Source organism: Onychostoma macrolepis, chromosome 25 (genome assembly GCF_012432095.1).
Source record: "Onychostoma macrolepis isolate SWU-2019 chromosome 25, ASM1243209v1, whole genome shotgun sequence".
NCBI classification, from domain to species: Eukaryota; Metazoa; Chordata; class Actinopteri; order Cypriniformes; family Cyprinidae; genus Onychostoma; species Onychostoma macrolepis.
Window position 1 is genome coordinate 18,735,497 of NC_081179.1, and position 14,742 is coordinate 18,750,238.

The 14,742-nt window shown below is 39.9% G+C and overlaps 1 protein-coding gene and 1 long non-coding RNA gene across 6 annotated transcripts in view; one reads left to right on the plus strand and one right to left on the minus strand.

The window, feature by feature from the left end:
- Positions 1-14,742, plus strand: part of LOC131534873 (zinc finger protein 469) — a 281,478-nt gene that overhangs the window by 254,003 nt on the left and 12,733 nt on the right. The gene's annotated exons all lie outside the window — the stretch shown is intronic.
- LOC131534877 (uncharacterized) overlaps positions 8,166-14,742 on the minus strand; it is a 54,283-nt gene continuing 47,706 nt past the window's right edge. The window contains exon 3 of one of the 2 annotated variants that reach the window (XR_009269446.1): positions 8,166-10,645. This is a non-coding gene — a long non-coding RNA (uncharacterized LOC131534877). Of the gene's footprint in view, positions 10,646-13,208; positions 14,015-14,742 lie in introns of those variants that run through there. The other variant, XR_009269447.1, reaches the window with a different exon arrangement.

A 14,742-nucleotide genomic window follows, 5' to 3' on the forward strand; every position in this document is an offset into this window, starting at 1 on the left:
CTTACAAATGAGGACAATGGAAATATGTAGTATATATGTGTGTGTGTGTTTTGTTTTGCAAATATGTAATATATAATATATACACACACACTATATATATATATATATATATATATATATATATATATATACACATACATACATATACACACACACATACATATACATACACACACACACATATACATACACACACACACACACACACACACATATACATACATACATATATACATACACACACTGGAAATTGTACTAGTAAACAAATTTATACAAAGTAATTTACAGTAAACATTACAGGGACAATTCTCCTGTAAAAACCTGGGATAAAGTGCCTTGTTCCTATATACATTTCATGGATGGCACCTTGTGAGGTTCGAACTTGCCACCTTTCTGTTACCAGCCCAGACCACTGGACCATACCACAAAATGAAAGAGTTGAGTGATGCTTGAGATTATATGCTATTTGTGGCATGCATAGCATGAAAACTATGAATTAGTTAGTCACACTCTATCTATGCTCAATCTAGCTCCAGGTCTTGCTTTGGTTTGGCTGCTTCCCTTGAACCACAAAAAGTCTACATTGGTCTAATAGACAGAGGACACTTGTTGCAGCTGGGCATCAGGTTCATACTCACTGTACCCAAAAGCTGCCCACACGGAGGGGGGCACAGACAGAGGCTCACCTCTGGGCACCTACGCTTGGAAGCATAATGCTGCCTGAAGGTTGTTTTAATATGAGGAGGAAAAGTAACAAGCGTGAATTAGTGCAGCATTCCTTTAAAGTTGGACATGTTTAGCAAGTAGCCCTTCAGCAGAAGCTTTTATCTAAAGGATCAATATCACTGTAGGGTGCCTTTTGGTGTCCTGTACATAAATAACTAATTTGCCATGGTAACTTAACATAAAAATGACTATGAAAGGGTGTGTTATATTAGGCTAAGTTTTTATATTCATAACAAAAGCATTACTTGGCTCTTTAGATACATTTTCTATATTTTTTTTTTGTTTTGTGTTAAGAGAATGCGTGTTATTTTGCTATGTCCCATGCACTGCTCATTAAATTTGAATGAGAGTAGAATACAGTCAAATCATAAAGTTAAAAAATGTTGTTCTCTATTAATATTTTGTTAAACTCAATTTGAGTGTATTGATCATTTGGTAATAAAAACAATATTTTTATTTAATAAAAAAGAAAAGTTTGTCCATGTCCCTTGAATGGTTGTCCACCCTGTTGTGTTGGGAAATTCGCCTCTTTAAGAAAAGGCCATCCCCTTTAGTGACATCAGGACAACAGATTTGTCATCTCTTTGGTGGCAGCAATTTCAACAGCTGAGGTGAATAAGTTGGTGACTTTTCAATTGACATTTTCTTCGTATGAGTTTGCTTACTTGCTTTGCCAAAGCTTACCATGTCCACCCTGTCGGCATAAAATATGCCAGAAGTAATTAGAATACAGTATTTTCAAAATATGTAAATTTAAATAAAACAAATTATCTTCAACAACCAGACGAAATATTTAGCTAGTCACAGTTTTTTGCAAGCGAATATGATAATTGAAGCTCAAAATGTCCACCCTGTCGGCCACTTAGACTCGATAGAGTGGACATAAACATGACAGGGTGGACAGAATGAAAATGAATGGGGGCTGCATCCAAATATCACAGTTTTTTCCAAATAAGACAAAAATACATGTGCGAATTGAATGAGTTTCTTTAAGAACACATGGTTTTCATAAAATCTTTTATGTATTTATAATTTGAAAGCAAACAAATAACCCTGTTTAGGAAAGGGACATCATACCTTTCAGAAAATATAATTTTCATCTTAATTTTGCAATGAAAATGTATTTAACAGTAATATATATGTCCATGACAGGGTGGACATATCTTATGATTTATGCTTCGAATAATGGCCCATAATTATCTAAAAAAAATGTGTGGGAGCTCAGCCAATATGTTTCTATAGTACTTGAGTGTTTACTATTTATATGACATAAAGTGACTGGGAAATTAAAACCAGCATTTTTGAGTATTATGAGGGTTGAAAGGCATTCTATGGCGATATTGACCCTAAAATAACTTGCAGTACACTTATTATAGGGATTGTCCCCTTGTAGTGTCTTGATCAGGGTTCCCCAAATCTGAAGTTTAGCTCAAACCTTGATCAAGCTTACCTACCTGTGATTTCCTGATGATCCTGAAGACCTTAATTAGCTTGCTCGGGTTTGTTTGATCAGGGTTAGAGCTAAACTGTGCAGGGCATTGGACCTCCAGGGCAAGATTTGAGGAACCCTGGTCTTGATCAAGGCCACATGGTGAAAACTCATTACTCGCTGCTCAGAAGCCTTCTGCTGACCAGCTATGAACGTTAACCTCTATGCTAAACTAACCCACTGTCTATCCCAGGGATGTGCTTACTCTGGTCCTAAAGCCCTAAACACACTGCACGATTTTCGGCTGTCCCAGACGAAAGACTGGCATCGTGAAACAATCGTGGTGATTTCTGCGATCGTGGCTCCTAATCGGTGGTCCTGTGTTGTACAATGAGAGAGGTTCAAAGACGGCCGTTGTCATGGTCTTGCAACCAAAGATAGCCTGCGATACAGTGTGTTTGCTGATACGATCCACATTTACTGACCAACCAATAAAAATGCGACATGACGCTAAAACATAAAACTGCTTACCTCAAGCTCTTATCCTTTCCTCTTTCGCCCACATAAAAACTACAACCGCTAAAGTGTGATTTATCATGCTCTTTTTGTTTACCACTAGCGCATGCTGATGACGTTTTATTCTTCTATAGTAACGTGTGTCGTAGCGTACGAGTAAATAGGTGTCATCATCGTACAGTCTACACACGTCGTAGCCAAGTTTATTAGATCCATGCCGCACCGTGTGACATGCAGTGGTCTTATAGGATTGCTAAAATCGTGCAGTGTGTTTTGGGCTTAAAGGGCCACTATCCTGCAGAATTTAGCTTTATCCCTAATCAAACAAAACTAAAAAATCTGACCTAAAAGTCTTCAGGATTACCTGAAAATTGATTAGGGATGAAACTAAACTCTGCAGGAAAGTGGACCATGTTGCTCATCCCTGATCTACTCAGTTGAATTGTGGTTGAGGTGATTAGCATTTGTGTGTTCTGTTTTGATCCAATTTGTTTGTAGCATCTTTTAACCACTACAAACGGAAAAGCATTTCTACCTTGGACTTTTCCACAAGAAGGTATTCTTGCATTCTTAGTACTTCATGCTATTAGCATAATGGGGAAAATATTTGGTTAAGCCAAACAAGGAACTGAGAATGATGAGAGATTTAATGGGATCTGATCAATCCAGTCACTATGTCAATAAACAGGTCCATTTATGACTGAACCCAGCACAGCCCACCTGAATGAAGTCTCTGCCAGAAAACCTAGATCCTGCTGACCCTAGACCAGCCTGTGAGATTGACTGCTGGGTCTGTCTGTTTTGAGTGGACCATCAATACCAGTTCTGTGCTACAGAGAGCGGATCAGTACCGGTTCTGTTCCAGAAGATCTCAGTTGGTCGTACATGCTGTCTGTGGCCAGACTCACAGCTATGAATGGTCCCATGCAGCCACTGTACAGAGCGTCATTCTTCTCTCTGTGATGTGGGGCTGACATCCAAGGGGTAACCCAGGGAGGAAGCCAGCAGCGCTGGGTGAATATTTTCCTATCCCCCCATCAGGAGCAGACGTATCGGGTGCTGTTTTGTGTAAATGTGTTTTAAGCTTAAAGAAATCTAAGCTGTGTTCATTGACGGGGAGTGAGGCAACTGTAGTGAGGGAGGGAAAAAAAATGGTTCTCTCTCAACGCCCCCACTTTCTCTCATTAGATGAGCAAAGTAGAGAAGGAAAAACATCCAGGCCCTCGTGGCCTCTCCATTAATGCCCCTGGGTTTGTTTATGTTCCCAGTTATTCACCCACTTTGCCATTTCCCCAGGAATCTTAAACACCCCTGACTCCCTGTTCCACCTGGACAAGGGCCTCTGCACAAATACGGTGTGCCCCACTATCACAGTCTTGTCTCTTAAGCTGTGGTCAGGCCCAGATGGTTCTCAGTAATTCCAGGACAGGCATCTTAATACCCTTCTACCCAATTCCACTTCCATACCTATCCTACCAACCCAATTTTTTGTAAACCACCCACTCCAAAAGACCAGCAGGTCTGGAGTCTCTTGATTCAAGAGTCCTCTTCATTTTCAGGAAAGGTAACCTCCCAGTCATCTTGATGGACCTTTGTAGCCCCTTTAAGACCCCTTGCAGTGACTGACACTGCACATCACCCACATGACAGGATTTTATAGCACACACACTGAGGAACCAAATGGTGCCTCAGATCGGAGACACGGAGGAAAGTCAAGCATAGGCTCTCTCCTGAATCTCAGGGGCTTTCACAGGGAAATATTTGTGAATTTGAAAAATAAAGTCATCCTGGAACTGCAAAGGAAGATGAATGGGGTCCTGTGCTTCACTGCCGGGCGTACTGAACCCCTCTGTTTTGACTTTTTTTTCTCACTGGCCAAGTGGGTACACTGGGCCGCTTGTGAGGAAAGGGGGCGGAAGCAGGAAGTGGCTGTGTAAGGTGATCTTGCAGCACTGCACAGAGACTCTTTTCAACAGCGGTCTCTCACTCCATTGCAGCGACACATCAGGCAGTCCTCAGGCCACATAAACAGCAGCTCACACCAGGGACATCCCAGCATGCACTAGCACCCCACCGCCAGCCTCAAAGACTCAACATGAGAGAGAGTGAGCCATTCAGCGGTGGAGCTGGCAATCTCAGTCACCAAGTGTACAGCTTAACTACCCCTTTTTTGAGAAAGAAATTACATATTCTGTCACAAGCTGAATGTCTGTCTTTCACTCAGACTGGACGTATAGGTTTGAAAGTGTCATAACTGTGTGTTTCTCTGTTTCCTGTTTGTATTTATATAGCATCTGGGCAGCTATAAACACATAAAAATGCTTCACGCAATGGTCACCAGCTCAACACTGATACATTCCATGTTGTAAAATAAAGCACACATAGCAGTTGAACAGTTTCGGTAACTTCCCCTGAACTTGACTACTACTTTGTCTTTCAGTGCAAAGTATATAAGCAGAATAAAAGGATATTGTTTTGTAAGACTCGTGTATAAAATGTAAGTAGACATGACTTTGGTAGGTGCGGTATGACTGAGTTTTTAAAAGCATGTTATTGTTTCCAGAAGCAGCTAAAATCATTCGTCTGAGGTACCTTGTGGTTCTGTTTCCTATCGCATATGTGCATGGGAGTTTGTGTTTGCACAGCCACATTATTCAGTTCAGTAGCTCTCAAAGTTCAAAGACCAAAGCTTTCACCATTATAAGACACTCCTCAGACAGAAAAGCACTCATAAAGTCTTCCAGTAATCCGTTGTTCCAAAATTAACTGGAATAAATTGTATTAGGTGGCTGCATGGCACTTTCTCAAGGTTTTTTTTTTTTTTTTGTCATCTCCTTCCAATAAAGCATCACACTGACTGGTATACTTAAATAAGGCTGAGTTGTAATTAGGTCATTTGGACATTTCCTTGGACTATTTAAAGGAGGCATGCTTTAGAAAAATGTGGGTACGAACTGACTCAACCGTTCATTGCCTGGAATTCCCTTCTACTGTTGGCTAGCCGACTAGTGTTTTTTGGCCTGCAGAGACAATTTAAATAGAATGTGACAAATAAATGGAATAATGACAAGTGGCTGAATGAGGCTCTCGTCACACTGACGCCCATCCTTTATTTTAAGGAGTCAGAGGCTGCTTTAGTGGCAGGCCTGGAATTTTATCCACGGCTGTAAGTGGACCTCCTTGCTTTCTCATTCGTCTTTTAGTTCTTTTTCAGACCTTATCCTTGTTCTCCTCCTTCGTCTTTTCTTTCTAAATCCTTCTGAACTGTCAATTTTTTCAAGCATTCACCTTTTACTTTTTTACTCACTCTAAACGTCACTCCCTGCAGTCGCATTTAACCTTTAACAGCAAGAGAAATTACATTGCACGCCATTGCTTTGACCCTGATTGTGTACTTTCCTGTGTGGAAAAAAATTACCTTGACTTGCCTCAAGCCACAAACACCCCTCGCAAGACCCGTCAACTCAGGACCAAGCTTACAGTGATAACTCTCACAGACTGGAAAGAATCCCTTTTGTAACATCTAGCAAGTCTGGGAAAATTTTTAATTAAATCAAAAGGCCCTGAAAGGTGCAATCCTTAATTTGAAGGTAAACACATAAGTAGCCAATCCACACAGAACAGACATGTGGTTTTAAACATTTTCCCCCCTGAGATCAGTATTTCCCAACCTTTTTGTATCCCCACAGCCCAATCAGGTGTGCTCAAAACCCTACAAGGACACAAAACAGAAACAGTGTTTCTATGATTTCAATTTATCTGAATACTGATTAGCATTATTAAGATTTTCAAAGTCGCCTAAAAATTGGACTTTGGATGAAAACATACCATGTCTATAGTGCCAAAACTGTTATCCAGGCAATTGTATAAAACGTGTATTTTGTTTTCTTGCCCTAAAAAGGAGCTTAAAAGGTAAAGATTAATCATTATAAATTCTATTTATTGTTATTAACAAGACAAAGTAACCCCCCTGGGATAGGAATTACTGCTTTTAGATGAATAAAGTATGACATTTTAATATAAACCCACTGCTGAGCTAATTAAAATATCTTTGCATTCTTGTTGCTTGTAAATAGTGCATAAAATATCATCCAATATGGAGAGTCACTGTTCAGTAATTAGTTAGTACTCTTTTAGTTAAGTCAAGTCAACAGCTGACCTGAAGGATTGTAGCGAGGATCAAGAGACACTTTTTTTACTTCCTGTTCCCTCCTCCTACATCATTAATCAGTTGATGGTGCTGACTTTATAGGAAATGTCTGACTTCCTGTTCATCAATCCTTTCAATCCTGTAGGAAAGGCATAGAATCTGAATGCATTACACGTGATATTTTTGCATGCATGTGTACTGTATGTGTGTTGCTTCGAGTTTTTTTATGTGATGTGTTGGATCACTTTGAGATGTGTTGTTTAGTTTCAGACTTAATTAAACAAGACAACATATTAAAATAAGCCATGTAACTGTCAAAATTTTTTTGCCTATAATATAAACATGCATAAATTGAAACTCAGTGAACAAAGACCTCATGTCGCAATCTTTCCACCTAAAAGGTTTGTGCACTGATGCTCTTGAGACTGAGAAGATAGTGGAAATCAAGGACACATACTGACTGCAGATAGTCATACATTAAGACATCTTGCCGAGTTCTGTCTCTCTGATTGTTAAAAACAGAAGTCCCAAAATCTGAGGGCAGAGTTCATTAGCCTGTGGGCAGCGAGCCGAACTTTTGCATTCTTCACTGGAGTCCCTTATCTCGTATCTCTATACAAGACCCACCCTGATCCACACCTGAGGACATAAACACCAGTAACAGAGACACAGCCATGAATGTGCACATTCACAAATTTGCATGTAACGCTACAATATTTACACACACACACACACATTTTTTCAAACCATCCTGAAAGGGTTAGTTCACCCAAAAATGAAAATTATGTCATTAATTACTCACCCTCGTGTCGTTCCAAACCTGTAAGACCTTCGTTCATCTTCAGAACACAGATTAAGATATTTTTGATGAAATTCGAGAGCTTTCTGACCCTCCCAAAGACAGCAAGGGTCCTACCACATTCAAGACCCAGAAAGGTAGTAAGGACGTCAATGCTTCAACTGTAATTTTATGAAGCTATGAAAATACTTTTTAATGTGCAAAGAAAACAAAAATAATGACTTTATTCAATTTCTTCTCTTTCGCGTCAGTCTTTTGCACGTTCGGGAGAGTACCACAACGTATCGAACTCTCGTGAACGTGCCTCGAAGACTGGCACGGAAAAGAAGAGGTTGCTGAATGAAGTCGTTATTTTGGTTTTCTTTGCGCACAAAAAGTATTCTCGTAGTGTCATAAAATTACAGTTGAACCACTGATGAACGAAGGTCTTACAGAGTTTGGAACATCACAAGGGTGAGTAATTAATGACAGAATTTTCATTTTTGAGTGAACTATCTCTTGAACATCTTTAACTCATAGGGATGTTAAAACCCATTAAGCAAACTAAAACCCAACTGATGACCTTAGCAACCACAAAGCAACAACATTTCCTTAATTTTCTTTATGGTCATAATAAAACTGAACTCAAAAAAAAAAAATCTATTTAAGCCATAGTGTAGATGTTCTCTTGTGTTGACCTGTGGTATTCATGTGGAAGATACAGGTTAATAAAACCTGTCCTGTGACATCCCAACCCCTTCCTCTACTCTTGCCTAATGGCACGCATCCAATAAAGAGGGAAAAGCCCACATAAAAAGTCAAATTTAACCAAAAAAAAAAAAAAAAACCATTCTTTAAAGTGATGTAATGTGACTGATTGTAATCACGATTTTGTTTGGGCAAAGGTAATTCCCCTTTTAGGCGCTGAGTGATCTGCCCTGCCACTCTCCCTCCGTTTGGCCCTAACTGAACCTCAACGTCAGTTGAACATACAGCGTTTTAGTTGATACAGGCATTGAGCCGAAGAATAAGGGAGTTTAGCTCATGTGGTGCTGGGCTGTCCTCTGTCTTTGAGAGCTGCTGAGAGGATATGAAAGAAAAGTGGAAGTAAACGGCACTCGTTGCCAAACTTCTAGAACTCACTTATCTTTGGCTTGAGCCAGGCTTCTAGAATCAGGTCCACTGGCCAGTGTTTTACCTCAATCTCTCTCTGTCTCTCTCTTTATGCAAGATCTTAGGCTGAAAGCCAATCATCACAATAGATAAGTCTGATTTTAGCTTTATTTGAAAAGGGTTTCAGCGTAATAAATGATAAACTTTTAAGAGAATTTCCTCTGAAAACAGAGGTCTATTAAGAAGTGGAGTTGAAGAGGTGGAGAATGTACACATTATATGAATGAAATAGCTGTAACTGATTAATGAATAAATATAATCTCATGCCGGGCGCAGATGGAAGTCTTTGTACAGTACCTTCGCAAAGTGACTGAAGTTATTGTATCCAGTTCAGAGCGTTTGGGGACATTTTGGTCATTAGCGGCGATCATGTATCACTTTCTCCTTTCGTCCTTGATGAAGTTCATTTTACGGTTAATAAAATAAAGCTGATTCAGAACAGTGACAAAATCCTCCGGCCTGGAAGAGGAAAGAGCAGAGGCGGCTGATATTTTAAAGGACTTAATTAGTGCTAATAATGCTCAAGGTCAACAGGTTCATAACGGGACTAGGAGCCTGACCCTCTTCTCAACTTATTAATGTCCCATTAGTTTAACCATCTATTGTTAACGCAAGACATTTTCTCACTCGCTCGCTGCACGACTCATGAGTAATGTTCCATATCCTTGTAGGCCTTCGGGAAATTGTGTCAAAAATGGGGAAAATCTCTTTTTAAACTGCCTGAAACAAAGATTCCATCATGTTTATGGAATGCTGTGGTTAGCAATATGGAAACAGACTGGGTCAGAAATTACATAGTAAAAATGGTCTGGTCTGGGGTTGGAAAGGGAAAGTTTGAAGGGGGATAAAAGGGGAGCTTCTGGTATTATGCTCTGGCCTACCCCCACAACACAGAAGCACATGAATGCTTCCTACCTCTATCTAAAATTCTTCTCCACACTGCTCAGCACATTTCTGGAAAGGACGGTTATGGGCAACTTTCAGTAATCTCATAGCATCCTGAAATGTAACCTTTTTTTAAAAAATAAATAAAAAACCTTCCTGACAGAGAGGAACAAAATCTGATATACATCCTTCTGGTACCCTTTAGCTATCGTGCATGGCAAAAGCTAAAAATAAATGGGTTTGCGAGCTACTGCAGCTGTGTTTACTTTCCAAACTACTATTAAAGTTCTTTATTATCTGCATATCAAACACATCAATTTTAGTAAATGAGAGTTATTTTTAAGTGTCATGAAGAATTATACTGGTTAATTCACACTAGAATGCTTGCAGGATACTGAAAAGTGCCGCCACTCATTGTTGACTTTAGTCTGCGTCTAAAAACTCGGGCAAATTGCTTAAATAATGGATGTTTTCAAAAAAACAATATAAAGAGAGCTGATTCTTTTAAAGGTCGGTCTGGCTAATAGTCCCCTTCTCTGGCAGAGCACCAGGTGTGTAGGCGTAAACGCTGGCAATCCTTCAGCCAGTTGTTGTGTTTTTGGCACGAGCAGTGCAGACTTAAAGCGATTTAGCTGCTACCTGTGAGATGAGAGGCAGTCCCATCATCCCATGAGGGTCTGTCATAATCCTCCCAGCCTTTCAGATTCTCTTTCTGTTGTCTTTGTCTCCCCCCTTCCCTTCTCTTTGAGGAGATCTTTTGCCACAGTGAGCATCTGGAAAAAGCCGACAGTGTCAGGGAGGCCACCCAACACTCCTTATTGGCTTACAGGGAGATACAAGGAGCCTTTGTGTTTAAAGGTGCAGGATTCTAGAGGATGTGCCGTCTTGAGCAGTGCTATCCCAGATGGACCCTTCTTTGTTTTTGGAGCTTTGTCTGGAAGCCTGCTCACCATTCCTACAAATGCCAACTGAACCCCTGTAGAGCATCCTGTAAACGGCAAAGACATTTATAAGAGTTTATGGCTCTGATCCAAAATAAAGGACATACCTACACAGGCAGCGTATTTAATGCAACATAGGCACACTCCCTCTGCAAAGGCTGATTCAAAAGATTCACATTCATCTTTTAATAAAAAAGGTATCCCATAATACATTGCAGAATGCAGTAGAACAATGAAATGTTGATTAACTCAATCCTGAAATGGATTAGGCTACTTAAATGAACATTAGATTGTCAAGTCTGTGTTTCATGTGAATAGCACTATTTATGCTGAGTATGACGCACAGTTTTGGTACATTTGTAGAGCATTTCAAATCAGTCACCGGTTCTATGTAGGCAGCACATTGGTTTTTGGAACAGAGCCTATGTGTGGAGGTACTTGTGTGTAGAAATAAATCTACAGTGTGCAAGTGTGACAGAATAAAAGATGGACACTGTCACTATAGGTTTCTTGTTTAACATGTCCGCTTCTCTGTATTTTGTGTAAGGCTTTGGCTAATGCCAATGTTTTCCTTCTTAGTGGAAAAGAAATGATAGTTTTGGCTTCCTGTTACATATTGTTCTTAAGTGCTGGCTGGGAAATCAGGGTGCACTGTGTCAGGCGTGAATCATGTATACATTTATCAGAATTTAGTCTAAGTTACACACACAGGAGTAAAATCAATACCATTAGTAACAAACAAATCATTTCAGACCCCAAGAGTTCACACCTCAAGGTCATAAAGACGATTTATAATTCATTTACGCCCAAGTAATGGACAGGTAATTGCTTGGGTTCCATATGCCGTAATAAATAGAAGGATTGCCAAGGGAAAGAGACAGAAGAGGACTAATGGAGGTTTAATTGGAGATGATATCTGACAGGATATTTTCTCAGAGGTGTTAAATGGTGTTTTCATTGTGATTCAGACCACATACAGTACATCCTGCGTGGAATGTATCTGAGGAAATTAAGGTTTTCTCAAAGACATTCAACAGTTTAGCTTTCCTCTGAGGAAAACAGCAGGATGAATGTCTGAGACGCACTAGATAATTAGCATTTGAGATTGTGTTCATGTGTAAAAGATGTTTACGTATACGATTTGACGTACAAACAAACTGAACTTTCTCTACGCCTTCGAGTGGGTGCATGTGTGGTACAACCATATGGAGCTTTTGGTAGTGTGTGGGCAGGCTGATTTGACACCCGGGCTGTGGAACACACAAGTTTGCCTTAATTGACTTATAAAACTGCCTAAAATGCTGTTTTATGGAGCCATTTTCAGACTACTCTCACGGGATTTGATATCAAGTCATACTTTGCAACGCAATGTGTGACGGGCACTCTTTATTTCCTGGCCAAGTTCTCATAAACTTTAATCTTTCATGAGTGAAAAAATAAAAAAAGTTGGCTTACCAGAGAGCTAACATTTCACCAAATATGCACTTTAAATAGCGTATGGATGGATAAGGGCATTAATTCATGGTCTGTGTGGTGAGTACTGGCTACAGGAAGAGTAGAGATAGGGTGGAGAAGTCAAACTGACAGTTGTGAGGATATAAATGACCCTGCGTTCTTTGTATGCTGACAGCTCTGGCTTTGGTGATACTTCTAGTGGGCCCCTGCGAGTCCTGCAACTGCGGTCTTTGTTGTCACAGTCAGCTTGTGTTCCCCTCTGTGTCTGTGGCCATTCCAGGGGGCTGGCCGGCCTGGGCAAACACAGAAGGAGACGTGATGTATGGCTCCCGGCCAGATCAAGCTTCTCCTCTGTAGGGTGCTCCCAGCAGTCGAGTGGAGTTGAGTCATCCTGCAGGATGCAGGGAAACGAACAGACACTTCAGCTTTGACTATGACAAGAGCTGGAGGGGGGATGTGACTTTTCACAGTCAGATCCAAACCCAGGCAGGGCTCGGACTCCAGACCAACCTGCTAAATACCAGAGCCAGGTGGACGATGGGATAGATAAGATAGCCTTTGAGAAGAATGATACCGAAAGCAGAGTTGTTGAAAAAAAATATAGCCGTTCAGTGTAACAGCACCATTAAAGGAGTAGTTCATAGGAATAGTTCAAATCTGAGATTTTCAACTGTTGTGCTTTTTTTTTTAAACATTGCAGGACATTAACTTGATGCACTAGTCACTGTCACAAGACACATCTGTCACAAGATTTTCCATTTGTAGAGTTTAGATATGATCAGATAGGATTTGTAAAGGAAGAATTTAGTAGAGTCTTAAAGTGCATTCCTTCCGAAATCAACCTTGAGTTCAGTTGTTACTGCTTGAAATATTAAGATGTATGTTAATCCTTTCTTCAAGCAACAAAAACTAATAGGTATGTAAAATCTGAGCTATTAAGCCTCAGTTTTTCTGTAGCCGGAGGTAAGAACAGTCCTAAAGCAGGCAAAATAGTCACAGCTATAGTTTTTATTTGCAGCTGCCTCTAATATGGAAGTTTCAATCTTTTACTCTCTTCAGTATTCTTAAATGGGCTTATTATTTATGAATTGGCAGAGAGTGATATGCTTGGGAAAGAGCAACCATCTCTAAAGGTCCTTTCTCAGGGGTGATACAGTGGAGATAGACTGATTTACATGGTCTATTATTTTCAGGCTTCTCTGCCAATAGTATACTAAGATCTGAGTGACTCTTTGGGTTCAATGTGTGTAATTTTTTTTCTTTTTAACAGAGTGCTTCAGGGGTTTGTTCTTAGGCCAGGTATGTTGAGCCACACCCTTATCAGTCATGCTGTCATACTTTACCAGTGAAATACTCACTGTAAACTCAATGTTATGAATTGCCCGTCTGTCAAAATGCCCCATTTGCTTCAAAAGAAATCTAATGCGTAGTTCACATGTTTTAAAACGAGTCATAGCAGAGCTCTCATACCTTACTATTTTATCAAAAGATGAGCCCAGCGCTGTAGCCCATGGCTTTGTCAAGGAAACAAGTTGATTGCACTGCATATACAAAGCATATTCAATCTGACAGGAAAAACAGTGATTTTGGAAGAAATCTGTGAGAGGGCAAAGGTAATGTATTGGCATCTAAGATGGAAGTAAATAGATGTCGAGATGGATTACACAGTCTTTTGTCTTACGCAAGTTGCAGTACAACCCATTTCTGAATTATACACATCAGTGCACTTATTTGTGGGAGGTATGAATGAGATGAAAGGTTAGGGTGATAAGTGAAAGTGAGGGAGGGAAAAGTAGCTTGACCGACATTTCCCACTTTCTTGCCATATGACGCAGATGTATTGTTAGTGCTCTTTAATTTTGCTCCTGTACCATGCCATTATGAATGCTGGGTCATGTGTGCCACAGGGAAGAATAAATCACGTGATAAGGTTGTGGGTTTTGGTCCAGAATTTGTTGCATCTAGGAGAAAACAGAGGGAAAAAAATGACCCAATAAAAAGTAATCTGCAAAAAAAAAAAAAAAAAAGTTGTATTTTGCACAATTTCCGTAGGTCACATCTGTACATTTTCCCCCACTGCTTTTACTCTTGTGGATGTGCAAGTGAGAGAATGAGAGGCAAGTATTGACCTGTGATTGTCTCCAACCCCAAATGGCCTTAAAGCAAAAAGCACTAATAATCTCTATGGACATATAACTTTTTTTTTTTCTAGGGTCAGCTGCTCAAAGCACGCTCTTGAAAGGCGCTGTATACATAGATTTTCCAAGCAGAGAAATAACACGTTACTGCCAAACTCTCAGCTGCTTATAGTCTGGCCACAGCCAAAACACTTAGCCAAAGTAAACCTGAATATAAGCAATGTCTGGAGCACCCAAAGAAGGTCAAACATAATTGCGTGTCTTTTCACTGAGATTTGCATGTCATAGTATCTAGTGTGGTATATTTTGTGTACAGTTTCATGCTTTAATTTGCAATTCTTGTTGATTTATGTGAATGAGGAGTAGGCCTACTGTGTGCCAAAACTGATGCAATTCTGCCCTCTTCAGGTGATAAGTGGAATTGCTTGGTCTCAGTCTATTTTCCAGTGGTACAAAATAAACCTTTTACCACCCGAGTGATTGTTTTATGTGTAACTACAATTTATTCATAATGACTGAGTAGTATAGCATATTTTTATATTTTTTACATA